Here is a 15,601-nt window from a genome sequence, read left to right on the forward strand (position 1 = left end):
AATTTTCATTTTTTACCTACGTGACTTTACCGAAAAAACCTAAGAATATGAATCCTTGCAGTCACGAAAGCTTCAAATCTAGAATTGCCTTCATACAATTTGAGATGGCTCCGTGGCTTGAGTCCACGTCCAAGTTTGTCATCACGGGAATTGATTGCGTGGATTTATATCAGTTCTCTTTGCCTCCCGAGTCGTGGGAACGATGTGTGCCTCGTGACTTCTCATCCCATTAACGGAGCATTGCCTCTATTCCTGTGAATGCCAATACGTCCATGAGCTAAATGCCAATGTCAAGGACTGCAGGAGATGTTGTATTTTGCTACTCCGTTGAAGGAACGCAGTGGATTTTTCTCCGGGTCCTCCGTTTTTTCCCCTCCACATTTAGAAACGTGCGTTTAGAGTATTTTGCTGCTATAAATGCCCGCATGATAAGCCACTTCATTGAGCTACATAGCTCAGTGAGCTTTGCCTGGTAAGACGGGGATGGTTTAGTTTTATTTGTATGTTTCTGGGTGATTTATTTTTTTTATTTTACTATGCACCACGATCCTGTTCTCGTATTGTAACGTTCTTACCCGCTCCTACTGGACATGTATGAAAAATAGCTTTAGAGCTTATCGGATTCATCCAGTACAAATAATATTCTGATTCTGTCTCTGGGTTTACTACATGGTCCATAGTTTTAGTTACATAACCACAATGACACTGCTGTGGCTTGTATTTATGCGTTGTGTCACATGATAAAAGAATAGTTTTCTCATTTCAGTACTGGATGGCTAAACTTCCACATTCCATGCCCTTGCGACGTAAGATTGTCATTGTCCGTTGGGCGAAGCTGTTCAACTGCCCTCCCCTCCCCTCTGTTTATTGTTTCCTGTAACTGCTGAAGTCGTCATCACAGTTTCGCTTAAAACTGGGGGTGGGGATCGGGTCACATGCTTCACGTGAATTGAAAATGGTTGATTGTTTAATTGTTTAAGCGTGCCTTATGGAATGTTTTCTTCTGGATTTATTCCTGGACAATATGCTCTGAGTGAGGCTGTCACATTGTTGCCAGTGGGAGCTCGAAGTTTTACAATGGACTGTGACCGATTTTTTTTAACGTGCAAACTTTCCCAATACGTTTTAGTTGCAGAGAAAACAAGACTTTCTCCCTTGTTAAAGTGTCTGCATCTTCGGAGTGGTGACTAGAGGCATAAGCAAGTCATTACAAATGTTTAGAGCTCCGATAAGCTCCTGAAAGAAAATATGGGTGGCAACAAATTCAACCCCAAATAAATACCAGATAAGCTCATTAAAATAAAACACAATGGAAAACTCATCTCTATCTTGTCTGCAACTTTCTCCTTATTTGTCTACATTTATCTCACTGCATTTATATTTCTCGTTATCTCAGTAGAATTGTATAAGTTGAAAGGGGGTGGGGGGAGGTAATGACAAGTTTAATATGCTTCAGGCCCCCCAATGGGTCAGCACCACTACTGCCTCCTCTCGGATGATATAGTCTTCATAGTACGGAATGTACTGTATGTCTTCTGCAGTACATGAGCATGACTTGGATAAATTTTGGACAGCAGTTGCAAGAAATAAAACATTTAGCACTTCTAATGAGATCAATTGATGTTTTTTTATTTTGTTTATCATTCCTATTGACCTTGCGAGGTTTCGTTCTCTGAGGTCCAGAATGGAATATTAAATTACTCATCTGTGCATTTGCATGTGATGTGTTATAGATAAAGACTTAAAAAACAACACTGGCCTTCCGACGGAGAGACAGGCCCCAACGTTGGAATGTGGAATTCGCAATGCTGCCTCAGGGCTGCCAATGAAAATAAAAGCCATGACTAATATTTAACTTTTTTTTACATGCTTACGCCAAACATATTTTAGAGGACTAGACTGACAGATATGTTTTGTGAACGTTATAGGTGTAATGATGCGCGAATTTAATCGATTAATATCGATTCATAAGCTCGTCATACGTGCATAGAAGGGCACTGAATATTGCACCACCACTCCATTACGCTGGTGAAAACTCCGTCTCAATCTGGGAAAGCTCGGCCACAAAAGGGAGTTCTTTTCAAGGGGCTATTTAGCACGGTCAAAGTCTCCAATAGTAAGTGCTCCCAGACTGGGTTATATTTAAACAACCAAGTGATAAAACATTTTCCTTTGAAACACACCCTCTACTAACTAACTGCCCTAGTGGTGTAAAATGTCAATGGTGTTCCTGTTCAAACCGGCATTGGGGTGAGGTGGAATTCATTTCATGAGCCAACGGTGGAAATTCCGTATTCCCATGACAGAGAGCGATCTATCCATCCGTCACGGTTGACGTCGCAACATGTGAGATGCATTTGATCAAATTTGGGTGGGGATATTGTGTTGGCACTTGAAAGTGTTGTGTTCGCACTTGCAAGGGGGGGACTGCATGGGAATACCAAGTGTTGTAGACTTGGCTTGCGGGATGACCAAGCGATAACTACAGAAATAGATTTGTTTTAACCTTAATATAAATTGAGTACATATTCACACTTTTCTTATAGTGCAAGGCGATCACGGAGGCACTATGTCTCACATAGTCTGCAGTAGTTTCACAAGCGGGGTGATATTTCTTTATGTAATCCCAATTTAGTTAAATTGCAGTTTATTTGGAATATTTGGAACACGACGCCAACATACAACGGTCTCTTTTTTAATGTCACGGGATATTCGACGTCTGTTGTAAATCAGACGGTGCATATTGTGTGGTGAAATACACCTGCAGTACAGTATTAACCGGAACGGACAGATTCAAACCGCGAACCTCTCTGCAAAAAGCGGCGAACATGCTACCGCTGAACCATGTTAACGCTCCAACCCGATGCAGGATCCCATTGAAAAAGAGTCCCGAGGATCAGACAAAATTCCATGGGTAAATAAAAGGCATTAGAGTATGATAGAAAAAAATGTGTTTCACTCTGAAACTATTTAAACTTATTTCAGTCCATTCGCCTAAGGCAGGGGTCGGCAACCTACGGCTCCGGAGCCGCATGCGGCTCTTTACGGGCCGCTTCTTGACAATATGTACGTATGTACAGTATGTACTCAGATGCATTGCGGCTCTTGAAATACTGAATTTTGTACCGAATTGGAAAGAAATGGCTCTTCTTGTTATTTTGGTTGCCGACCCCTGGCCTAAGGGCTTTGTGGCGTGTTTCATCAGCATTTGTTTAAGCAGCTATCACGATATACCCACGCAACCTTTCGCAGGTAACTTTTGAAACTCATATCAATGTAAACCCAAGAATACCATTGGCTCGATAATCCCAAGAATCGCATTGGCTCTAGGACCCCAAAAGAACACAACTGGCTCTAAAATCCCAAGAATACTACTGGCTTTAGAACCCAAAGAATCACATTGGCTCTGGAATCCCAAACATTCCGGCTCTAGGAACATAAGAATGTCATTGGCTCTCGAAATCCAATAATCCCATTCACTCTAGAATCCAAATAATTCCGGCTCTAAGAACCCGATACTGTAATGCCATTGGTTCTAGAACCACAAGCATCTCATTGCCTCTAGAAACCAAAGACTCAAATTGCCTCTAGAAACCCAATAATGCCATTGGATCTAGAACCCAAATAACTTCATCGGCTTTAGATACCTAAGAATCCCATTTAATCTGGAAACCAAAGCATCCTATCGGCACGAGAAATTCAAGAATACCATTGGCTATAGAACCCTAAGAATCCCTTCGGCCCTAGAACTAAAAATCCCATTAACTCTAGAACCCCAATCCTCTAGAATCCCAAGAATCCCAATCCTCTAGAACCCCAAGAATCCCAATCCTCTCTAGAACCCCAAGAATCCCAATCCTCTAGAACCCCAAGAATCCAAATCCTCTAGAACCCCAAGAATCCCAATCCTCTAGAACCCCAAGAATCCCAATCCTCTGTTGAACCCCAAGAATCCCAATCCTCTAGAACCCCAAGAATCCCAATCCTCTAGAACCCCAAGAATCCCAATCCTCTCTAGAACCCCAAGAATCCCAATCCTCTAGAACCCCAAGAATGTCAATCCTCTCTAGAACCCCAAGAATCCCAATCCTCTAGAACCCCAAGAATCCCAATCCTCTCTAGAACCCCAAGAATCCCAATCCTCTAGAACCCCAAGAATCCCAATCCTCTAGAACCCCAAGAATATCAATCCTCTCTAGAACCCCAAGAATCCCAATCCTCTAGAACCCCAAGAATCCCAATCCTCTCTAGAACCCCAAGAATCCCAATCCTCTAGAACCCCAAGAATCCCAATCCTCTAGAACCCCAAGAGTGTCAATCCTCTCTAGAACCCCAAGAATCCCAATCCTCTCTAGAACCCCAAGAATCCCAATCCTCTCTAGAACCCCAAGAATCCCAATCCTCTACAACCCCAAGAATCCCAATCCTCTAGAACCCCAAGAATCCCAATCCTCTAGAACCCCAAGAATCCCAATAGGTTCTAGAACCCCAAGAATCCAAATCCTCTTTAGAACCCCAAGAATCCCAATCCTCTCTAGAACCCCAAGAATCCCAATCCTCTAGAACCCCAAGAATTCCAATCCTCTCTAGAACCCCAAGAATCCCAATCCTCTCTAGAACCCCAAGAATCCCAATCCTCTAGAACCTCAAGAATCCCAATCCTCTAGAACCCCAAGAATCCCAATCCTCTAGAACCCCAAGAATCCCAATCCTCTAGAACCCCAAGAATCCCAATCCTCTAGAACCCCAAGAATCCCAATCCTCTGTAGAACCCCAAGAATCCTTCCTGTGGTGACGTCACCGCTGGCCCCTCCCCCTCCTCCTCCCGGCCGCCGCTGCAGGTATCGCGTCGCCCATCGCCGCCGCCGCCGCACGACCGCCCCACCACCACCATCACCATCCTCTCTCGCTCGCTCTCTCGCTCTCACGTCGTAGCAGAGGGACACACGCACGAACACCGACAACGCAGCGACGTCTTTCACGAAGGGGGGGGAGACCAGAGGCGCTCGCGGGGACGGCGTAGCGGTGGTGGTGGTGAGTCGGACGTCTGCTTTGGAGTCAATGGTGGACGTGTTTATGGGTGCTGTGATGGGGGTGGTGGTGGTTGGTGATGGGGGTGCTGTGATGGGGGTGCTGTGATGGGGGTGCTGTGATGGTGGTGGTTGTGAGGGGGGGTCTTTGCGGTACTCCACTGCGATGGGTTTGGTGGTGGTGGTGGTGATGATGGTGTCTTGTCGTGATGCCGGTTGTGGTGAGAGGCGGTGTCGTCGTCGGGGGTTGTGGTTTTATGTTTTAATTGAGAGCGGCGTCGTCGTCGTCGTTGTCTAGGGGCATGGTGATGTTTGTGGACGTGATGGGGGTCTGATGTTGATGGCGGTGTCTGCGGTGATGCTTGGATGATAGGCGATGGCGATGATGTTAATGTTTGTATTCGGGTGGGTGGGGGGGAATTGGCGATGGCATTGAACGGCGTAACGGCGAATTTTGGGCGTTGATGTTGATGGTTGTAGAGCCGCGACGTTAGCGGTGATGGTGGTGATGATGATGGTGGTGAAGGCGGTGATGGTGGTAATTGACGCTGGTTTAGAGTTTGGCGATGGTGTTAATTATAATGGGTGGTAATGTAGCGAGTGTCGTCTGTGATCACGACGATGTTCAATGATAATGGTGGTGTGGTAGTGACGTAATGTGTGAGGATAATGGTCAAGATGTTGATGGGATGATGGTGGTGATGATGATGGTGGTGGTGGTGATGGTGATGATGATGGTGGTGGTGATGATCATCATCGGGCAACCAATGCTGACGTAACGTCACCACGGCAGTCATCGCGAATGCTGCTTGCTAATGATGCTGATGACGGTTCTGCATTGTGCCAATTTGCAACATTCGGGGATAAGAATAGACATTTTTCTTATCAAATTATTATAATAAAAGAATCTACGATAAATATAAATGTTGATCGTCTTCACCATCATCACCACCACCACGATAATCGCTGCTTGCGGTGATGATCGCAGACCATGGTATCAACGTTGAATAACAATTATGTAAATTAACGGCGGGCAGGTTAATAGATTAAACCGTATCGATTATAGTACCCCCGATATACGTGGTTGTAATAAACATTCGTCTTGACGCTCGATGCAAATGATACGCAGCTGTGATCAATTGCGCATTCGGGTTGAGTGGTTCAATAACGACACGCGCACGAGGCCGAAACCAACAAGACGATAATGCAATTCGATTATTTAATCGAATCTTAACCCATCGCCCCCCTCGTGAACAATACATCGCTTCGCCGGGAATAGCAAATCGTTGTTATCTCGAGAGCCAGGGACGGGGATGGGCTGTGGCGAATGAATGGGAGGGAGGAGGAGGAGGCAAGGGGCTGGCTCGTGTAGCTACGTGCGTAAGAACACCGCCACTGTACTGGGCTTTGGGCATTTAGCATCTGGTGGTGGCCCTGCGTTCTGATTAGTGTCCTCTAATCACACTGTGCCCCCACGCTGCTTTAGGTCGGGGAGCGGTGTTTAAGGGTCGTCTTGATGTTGGTGACGATGGGGATGCTGCGTTGGCAGTGGTGCAAAAGAGCGAATAACAACAGAATGCTCAACACATTCACCAATAACACCTTTAAAAGGGCGATATATAATTTACGACGTTTCGTGCAATGGTCCTGCAAATTGAAAAGCCTTCTGTAAAGGACCTTAATAGAAGGGACAATTCCCGAAATGTCGTCGATTGTATATTTTTACTTTTATTGCCACAGTCTTATTGACAGATGTGTTGATATTTTTGTTGTTATTTGTGCTTTTGCACCACTGCCAACGCAGTATCACCAAATTATATCTTTCTGAAAATACTGATGATGGTTCTGATCTTCTTGGTTCTTTCGGTAAAGTCACGTAGAATGGAAATAATAAAATAATAAAAATAAAACATAATAAAATAATTCTCACGACGTTTCGACAGACCTGGTCTTCACCTGAGGACGGCTGCTTGTGTTGTGGCCGAAACGTCGTGAGAATTATTTTATTATGTTGCATTTTTATTATTTTATTATTTCCATTCTACGTGACTTTACCGAAAGAACCAAGAAGATGAATCCCTGCAGTCACGAAAGCTTTAAATCGAGATGGTTCTGATGTTGATGAGGTTGATTTTGCTACTGCTGCTGATTCTGAAGATGCAGATGCCAATGATGATGATTCTGATGTTGATGTTGCTGATTCTCATGCTGCCGCTTATATTCTTGGTGATGATTTTATGAATGGTGAAATGGATGGTAGTAATAGTGTTGTACATGAGTATTCGGTTTGTGATGTTAATTATATAATTGTGTTGACGGTTTAGTTGACGGTGTTTGCTGCTGTTGATGCTGCTTCTGATGATGATGGCAGTGCTGATTGGTGGTTTGGTCATAGCTTGGAGTGACGATCATAACAGGGATAAAAATTTGAATGGCACGCGATGAACAGTGGAAGGTTTTTGAGGAGGTAGGTGATGAGTCATTATTAGGATATGTATAACTCGAACTAACTTACAGGACGAGACAGAATGATGCATATGAAATTGATAGATAAGGTGTTGTAATGAGATGGAGATGAAGGATAAGGACGATTTTCAGGATGAGGATGTACGCCCTGCCTTTATCATCACTACCCTTGCAGAAGTGAAACACATTAATATGTATCACGATATTATAAATCAACTGATGTGTAAGGGTCTCCCCACGCCTTGAGGGTTTTTTTTACCATACTTCACCAAGCTGGTCACTGCGGATTGGTGAAGGCTGGGATCATAGACATGGGACCACCTAAGTACAGTACAGTTCAACAATGCGTTTTGCCGCAATGTAGCCCTGCAAAAGCCGATTTATAACAGGCCGTGTTATGGATGGTGGTGAGCCATGCAAAAACCTATCCAGGCTCTAAATCTGCTTAGCTTTGACATCTGATGAGGTTAGCCACATTCTGGGTGATTAGGTCATAGGCAGGATATGAGAAGCAGAAGTGAAAATGACTTGAGAATAACTACGGCAACGTTCAAATGGCACTCTCTTTACAAACAATCGGAACCCACGAGTTCCTTGTCCTTTGTGAGCGACTTGGAGGCACAAGGAGAATTGTGAGCAGCGGGAAAAAATTGGTAATAGTCTCCAGGTTTTGCAATTGCGTCTCAATTAATTGGTTAGCTGTGTTTGCCTGGGAAGGATGAGAGAGAGAGAGAATAAGACCCTTTGAAAATGTGCAAAAGTGTAGCCTCAGATCGTGTCATGATCACAGTGCAGTGTGTTAATGACCGTGTTCATCATTTGCGTCGGAGTACAGGGCAGTTTATGGGGAGCTCTGCTACAGTGGCTTACCCAGTGCGCTGTCAACCTGGCGATCCGAGTTCAGTTCCTGGCCATGGCGAACATTGTTGGCACGTGATGTCTGACACGGTCCTGGGCTTACTTCCTTCCCCTCCCTTCACCAACCCACACTGACCTGCATGGTGAAGTATGGTCAAACAATATCCCTTTATCTTCTTGGTTCTTTCGGTAAAGTCATGTAGAATGGAAATAATAAAATAATAAAAATAAAACATAATAAAATAATTTTCACGACGTTTCGGCCATAACGCAAGCAGCTGTCCTCAGGTGGAGAGCAGGTCTGTCGAGTAGACTGCAGGGATTCATCTTCTTGGTTCTTTCGGTAAAGTCATGTAGAATGGAAATAATAAAATAATAAAAATAAAACATAATAAAATAATTCTCACGACGTTTCGGCCATAACGCAAGCAGCCGTCCTCAGGTGGAGAGCAGGTCTGTCGAGTAGACAGAGTAATTCAGACTCAGGTGGAGAGCAGGTCTGTCGAGTAGACAGAGCAGGTCTGTCGAGTAGACAGAGTCTGAATGACTCTGTCTACTCGACAGACCTGCTCTCCACCTGAGGACGGCTGCTTGCGTTGTGGCCGAAACGTCGTGAGAATTATTTTATTATGTTTTACTTTTATTATTTTATTATTTTCATTCTACGTGACTTTACCGAAAGAACCAAGAAGATGAATCCCTGCAGTCACGAAAGCTTTAAATCGAAAATATCCCTTTACCTGCATGGGATGGGAAGGCCTTCATCTAGCAATGGAATGACAATAGGATGAACTGTATACTATTTTGTTAGTTATATATAATAGGTAAATACGTATATGATGTGTGTGCATGCATGTGTATTTGGGTGTATAATAGTAATACATGTATATTAGGAATGTAACGATTTATTTATTCAAAAATGTTAATATATTTTTTATACACGTGATAAACACTGATGCCATGACGTCACTGCATCTTTGTTGAAACTTGCGGATATCATGGAAATCATGTCACGCTTGAAACTTACTTGAAAGTAATTGTAGCCTCTTATCGTAATTTATATGGCGCTTTGACCAAGGTGTCTTGATCAAGGCAATTTGCAGAAAATGAACAATTGTGCATATTCTTCAAACCTGTGTGGGGCGGTCCAGAACCGACACCTGAGGAATGTCGTTACAACGTAAGAGCTCTTGGTTTAAGGGTTAAAATTGTCCTTTAAACTGCATTCTCTAAAATAACAAAATAACTAAGCAGACAACATGTTTCCTTCACATACCCGTCTGTCCACTTGAAAAAATGTAAGTGTTTTTTACACAAGCCATCATCCGCACGGCCTTCTGGGAGTCCATTTCAGCAGCGTTTCAAGACAAGCAACCTCTGGACAGGTTTTGACAGTGTCTCATGGGTTGAGTCAAACTTGCGTCAATTAATGCTGGTGAACTGCCTATCTTCTAGGCAAGGATCCTCCCCTTACAATATGGGGTTCAAAATGGACATTCATGGCTTCAGTCGACAAACCAATTAGCCAATCGTTGCAGGTTAAACTTGACGAGTTTGATGATTGTACAAGCGCTGTGTTGTTGAGACCTTTCACTGGGTCATCTGATGAACCCCTCATACCCGCCAGCGATTAACAATTTAGCAGGTGTAACGGACGTTAAGTGGAAAGCATCGCATCCCTTCAACTGTCAGTGGAGCTGCCCTGTGATTGATTTAATGTGAGCGAAGGGGACACTACACTTTGAATGCCTCAAGCCCCCAAATAGTGTGATGCGGCGGCAGCCGCTGATGAAATATATGTTTGCTTGGTTCTCGGGATGTGACGATGCGTCACTTAATCGATTCGTCACTTCATCGATTCATATACATTCCCTAAGCTTCACGATTCATGGGTTCCAATCACATGCGCAAGAGTCCACGTGCTTCGATTTGGATGCATTGCATGCAATAGATTTAAGTTTTAGATTTAAGAATTACGTTTTTTGATTTGTCATGACAATTTAGTATATTTTTTAGATCATTATGTCTTTATGCAAAATGTCTTTGTGCTAACAATATTGATGTCACCCAATGCCACGTGATACCAAAATAATCAGCACACCCCAAGCAAGTGTTGGATTTAGATGAATGTGGCCATCCACTAGGGGCCGCTACAATGACCACATTGTAAAAAAATAATTGATTCTTGGATGCAATCGGGTTCTTGAATTGTGAATTTTTACAGCTGATGGTGACAATCTAATATCTGCAAAGCATGAACTCGTCAGCTATTTTAAGTCTGGTCAAATGGTCTTCCTGCTCAGCGATTGAGCCACGCTCATCTCCTCTGGCAGTCCTTGGCCACCGGTGGAGATTCCACATTCACATGGTGGGGGCCAGTCTCTTAAAAAATTATCAATGGACTGATTGGACCACGGACCAGGATTTGAACTGTTATCCTTCCGATTGTCCATCGATTACTGTACAGTGCTTCCGGGCCAGATTACAATGATCAAGACTGCCCCCTGCTATAGCAATGTGGAATTTTACACCATTTGCTAAAGACTGACAATGTAGATGACCACTGTCTAATGCTCACGGACTTTGACACAATGCATATAAAGGATGTGATGTGTGTGCATTATAAAGTTTAGGAATTCGTTTTTTTTTATGATTAGTTTGTCGGCACACCAAGAGCCACCCAATAGCTGTTGAGGCTTGTGTGTAACTATAGTTTTTTGTTGACAGCACTCGTGTGTAATTCCCGACGAAAGTTATGGGGTGGGTTGTAGAGAGAATGAAACTGCCCCACCTCTTGTAACTACCTCTTTTGTGGCTGCTCGTCCACTGAAATGCACACAATACTTTAACTGTGTATACAATACTTGTGTACTGTGTAGTGCTGCATTTGTCTACTGTGAAATAATTATTTATCTCCGGATTATTGCTTTGTTTGATCAATTACCATGCGCTTTTGTGTTTCATTTGTATGGATAAATATAGAATTTCCACACATGAGGCTCAACGTATTTTAATGATGGCAGACTCCAGATGGAGGTGGGTGGGGATTTGACGGCATCATCGCCATCATCAGTGGGTATCCCCGCATCATGCTGGCTGTGTGCTGCACTGAGTTTCCCGCATTTTGGAAACCGCATGCCCGACGTCCGTCATTAAATAATGGCTTCTGAATAAAATGTCGTACATAAAAAAAGTTATATAATTTAAATAGATTAATTGTTTCGGCACTAATACCGTGACATTCACCAACATATACATGGTCTATTTTATGATAAGATACTTCATATGCAGTGTCAGACGATGTATTGGTAGTAGAAGACCTGTATTTAGGTCGGAATTTGCGTAATACGGGATGTTGTGAGGAGAAGATCAAGAGATGTATTGGGTTAGCAGAGCAGATGGCAGCTGTAGTGTTAAGAAATGGTTGTACGTGACAGGAGTGATGTCAGTGATACTGTGCAGGTCTGAGAGTTGGGCTCTACAAAAGCATCACTAAAAGAAGCTGGTGGCCTTTGGTTATAGGTGTGTGCAGAGGATATTAAGCATTTCATGGTGAGAGAGGGTAAACAACCTGGAAAGAAGATGTTTTAGATGTAATCAGGAAGAAGAGATTGCAATGAGTAGATCACATTTTGCATGATGGAGGACGGCGGCTTACTGAGACTCACATTGGAGGAGCTCGCAGAGGTCGGTGACGAGAGGTCATACCTGTCAACCCATACGGTTTACCCATATTCTTGTACACGGAAATTTAGTTTCCAGGTCCATATGGTCTACAGCCGTTTCAATACGGGCACATTTTTTTTGTCTATTTGTTTGTGTTTCTCCCTTGTGATGGGACTTTGTAGGATGAACGTTGAGATTTATAAGGGCACGGGGTGACCAATAAGGTTTGAATTGGTCTGTAATAAGGTAGGCACTGATAATGGGTTGACAGGTATGAGAAGTCGACCAGAAGCCAGATACTGAGATTGAGTAAGAGAGTGGTCCTTGGAGATCAGTTGTCGACAGTGCAGCGGTCGCAATATCTGGCAGAAGGAAGGAAGCTATGGTGGGTTTTGATGGCAAATGGAGTGCTCGTGTAAAGGTCAGCTTGTCCAATGAAATAATAACGCCCTTTGCATGCTTCACAAAATCCAACATCATTGTGCGGTCAGTCTGGTTTACGCAAGTTTCACGATTCAATAATTGCTGTTTATTTGCACATCTTTCATATCAAGAGATTAATACTGTACAGTTGCTATATTCTTTGCGTCTTTCAGTAAAGTCACGTAGATAGGTTCAAAGAAAATAACAAAAAACTACGACATTTCGATCGCAACACAAGCGTTCGTCATCCAGAAGAGGGGGTTAGCTTCTAACGGGAAACTGTTTATAAAGGTTTGAAATGGGCGTAGCTCAAATGTCAGCAGCCAAAGTGGTGGGCAGTGACCGCGACATTGGTGGGTTTCCACCGATCAAAGGGCTGCCAAGTAAAAGTTAGCATGTTAATGTAAAATCGTTGAGCGGCCTCCATGGCCAGCGCACTGAGGTGGCTATGTTAATGTGAGAGAGATGAGCATGTTAATTGGAGATCGCAGAGTAGCGACTTCGAGCGAGGCGAGCGAGGTGGCTGTGTTAGTGTGAGAAATGTAACCTGTTAATGGGAACATCATAGGCAGTTATGACTTTAACTGGTTGATAACGTCCTTCCAATGATTGTTCAGTTTATACCCATCTTCTCGATTGAAATTGTCTGTATATATGGATGGCTCCATGAATTAATCTTTGTTGATAGCCAGTGAGTTTTCAAAGTACCTTCGTCTTAGAGAAATCAATTTCGTGCGAGCCCACCGCATTAAAACAATGATCAGCCACGGCCGAGGTATTGGTCCTACCGTGTTTCAGATCTGCCTGATGTTCACGAACACGGTCTGAGACATGTCGCTTCGTTTCCCCAAAGTAACTATTGCTGCAGACACAGCTTCTATAAGTGGTGGCTGCGGTGGGGTTTTGTCCTCGTTTTCGCTTGCACACAGCCCCCGTGTTATCCGACTCTTCATATAGAGACATGGTGGTGATAACAAAACGCTCGCTGTGTATTGGGTTTCCTGGATTCTGGGATTGCTTTTTTTGTTCATTAGATTTTTTTTAACAAGAGGGTGACTCACCTGGCGAGGCTGCATATCACATGGTGATGAAGTCGATCGCAGTTGTGTCAAGTACCCGACTGATCCTCGGCCATAGAATCATTTTATTTTTCCTGCCGCTCTCAATTGCCGACAGAGATGAGCGCTGGCTCTCCGTTGGGGGTTCGAAATGATTCACCTCGACGAGGATTTGATGAAAGGTGAAAGTTTGTGTGCGCTTGGGCAAACATGGGGCAGCTCTCGTTTCCTTTGGTGGCCCTGATACAGTAGCGGTGGATCTTCCACATTGGCTTGTCAGAAGCCGGGCAGTTTCTCGCCGCCACCGAATAAACACTACCTGCAAGTCCATCTGCCAATATGACACACAGGTGCTATACAAAGGCAGGTGCTGGCACAATGAAAAGTCAACGGGCACGTTTTTTTTTTCAGAAGCAAGCAGCCTAGCAACACTTGTTGGCCAGACCGCACCCTGCTGGTGAGACTTGGAAAAAATATAAAATTGGTCCAGAATCTACAACAGACCAATAGGCTGATGTACATGTTACTTTTATTTTCTGATTAATTGCTGAAACTGACTCGTTTTGTTCCTCACAGTCCACCAATATATGAGGCACAATGTACACGTTGTACAGGTTTTTCCGCGAGTGTGGAACACCAGCCCTTCGTGGAGGATGTAAGCCGATGCGCGGCATTGTGCTGCGTCGGCAAGCGAGAGGGGGAGGGCAAGCGAGAGTCGGGGCAAGCGTCACCGCCGTCCAGACGCGACCACGCGAAACGTCATGCTTCCCATGGCAGCTGGGTTGGGTGGCCGAGGCTGAGACCATTGGTCGGATGCGCGTTTGGGTGACGTTGCGTATCACCTGCCCAACACCAAACGGAGGTCCTAATTGTGAGCCTTGGCCAAGTAACCTGTTGGGTACCTAGGACCGGTTCATATATCCCTGGCCACTGGTGTTCCCCTGCCAAAGGCAATAATTGAGCTCAGGTTATTGAGGTCAAAGTGCAGTGCACCAACTACTGTGCAGATGCACGATAACATTTACAGATAGCTATGAAACAATTTACCCCCCACATCGATGCAAGCAGCTGTCACGATTGAGGGTTGTGATTCGATTTGAGAATTGGTTATAATTTTTTGTCTCCTTTATACAGTCTCTTTTATATTGGAGATGCTATATAAATGAGTGATTATTCGTAACTGCTTGTGTCATGCAGTGTGACATTACAAAACTGCATGGCAAGCCTCGCTCACCTACCCTCCCCTTTTACAGCAATCATAGCCGCCACCACGACCAACAACCGCCACCAGAACTGCCTAACCAGCACTGGTGTCCTCTGTGCAACGGGGTGCCTTGCGGTGTTTTATTCATGAGGGCACCATGGGGACCTGTGGCAGATACATTGTGCCCGTGTCAGGTTTAAAGCACCCGGTCCACCAATTACAGGACGTGCGGCATTGAAGACTTCTGTAACAATTAAAAATACTGCAGGAGCCGATCAGACTTGGTTTTGTGGCTCATAGAACGTGAGAAGACAGTACGATCCATCATCATCATCATTACTACCGTCGTCATCATTGTCTTTTTAGTTCCTTATCACTGCTATTATTGCTGTCATCATCATTGCCTTCATCGTCGTCATGGATATAATTGTCATAATTATAAATATTTTTATCATCAGAGGTGTTGTCTTTAGCAGCATCACCATCTTCATCATCATTAGGCATGTAACAATGCATGGATTAATCAATGTGAATCTGTCCTTACCCTCCCGATATGTGTATCGGATCTCATGTGTAAGAATTAATTATGTACGATTCACTTAACTTATTTGCTGTTACATTCAACTTTAACGAAAACATGAAATGGAGCAGATTAGACAAAAGAACAACAAGAACTATACAAACGAGATTGTAAATATGAGACAACTAAAAAAATCAATTATCGAATCGCGACCCTCAAATTGTGATGATTCACTGAATCGCTGGGAGGAGGGGGGTATTAGCATGCACCTTGTGCCGGCTGAGTCAGGACCGCCGTTGATGAGAGCGTGGCATATTAATCGTGATCTCCGGGTGGTGCTGCAGGCGGTTAGTTTTGTAGTTCTGCGCCAGGCGGG

General features: G+C 44.0%; 1 protein-coding gene across 2 annotated transcripts in view; it reads left to right on the plus strand.

The window, feature by feature from the left end:
• Nucleotides 1–4,816: 4,816 nt before the first annotated feature.
• The window catches only part of LOC144932508 (dnaJ homolog subfamily C member 5-like), a 30,353-nt gene continuing 19,568 nt past the window's right edge, over nt 4,817–15,601 (plus strand). Inside the window, exon 1 of one of the 2 annotated variants that reach the window (XM_078856664.1) lies at nt 4,817–5,034. The gene's annotated coding sequence lies outside the window, so the exon portion shown is untranslated. The remainder of the gene's footprint in view (nt 5,035–15,601) is intronic. The other variant, XM_078856663.1, reaches the window with a different exon arrangement.

Source organism: Lampetra fluviatilis, chromosome 5, assembly GCF_964198595.1.
Source record: "Lampetra fluviatilis chromosome 5, kcLamFluv1.1, whole genome shotgun sequence".
Classification (NCBI taxonomy): Eukaryota; Metazoa; Chordata; class Hyperoartia; order Petromyzontiformes; family Petromyzontidae; genus Lampetra; species Lampetra fluviatilis.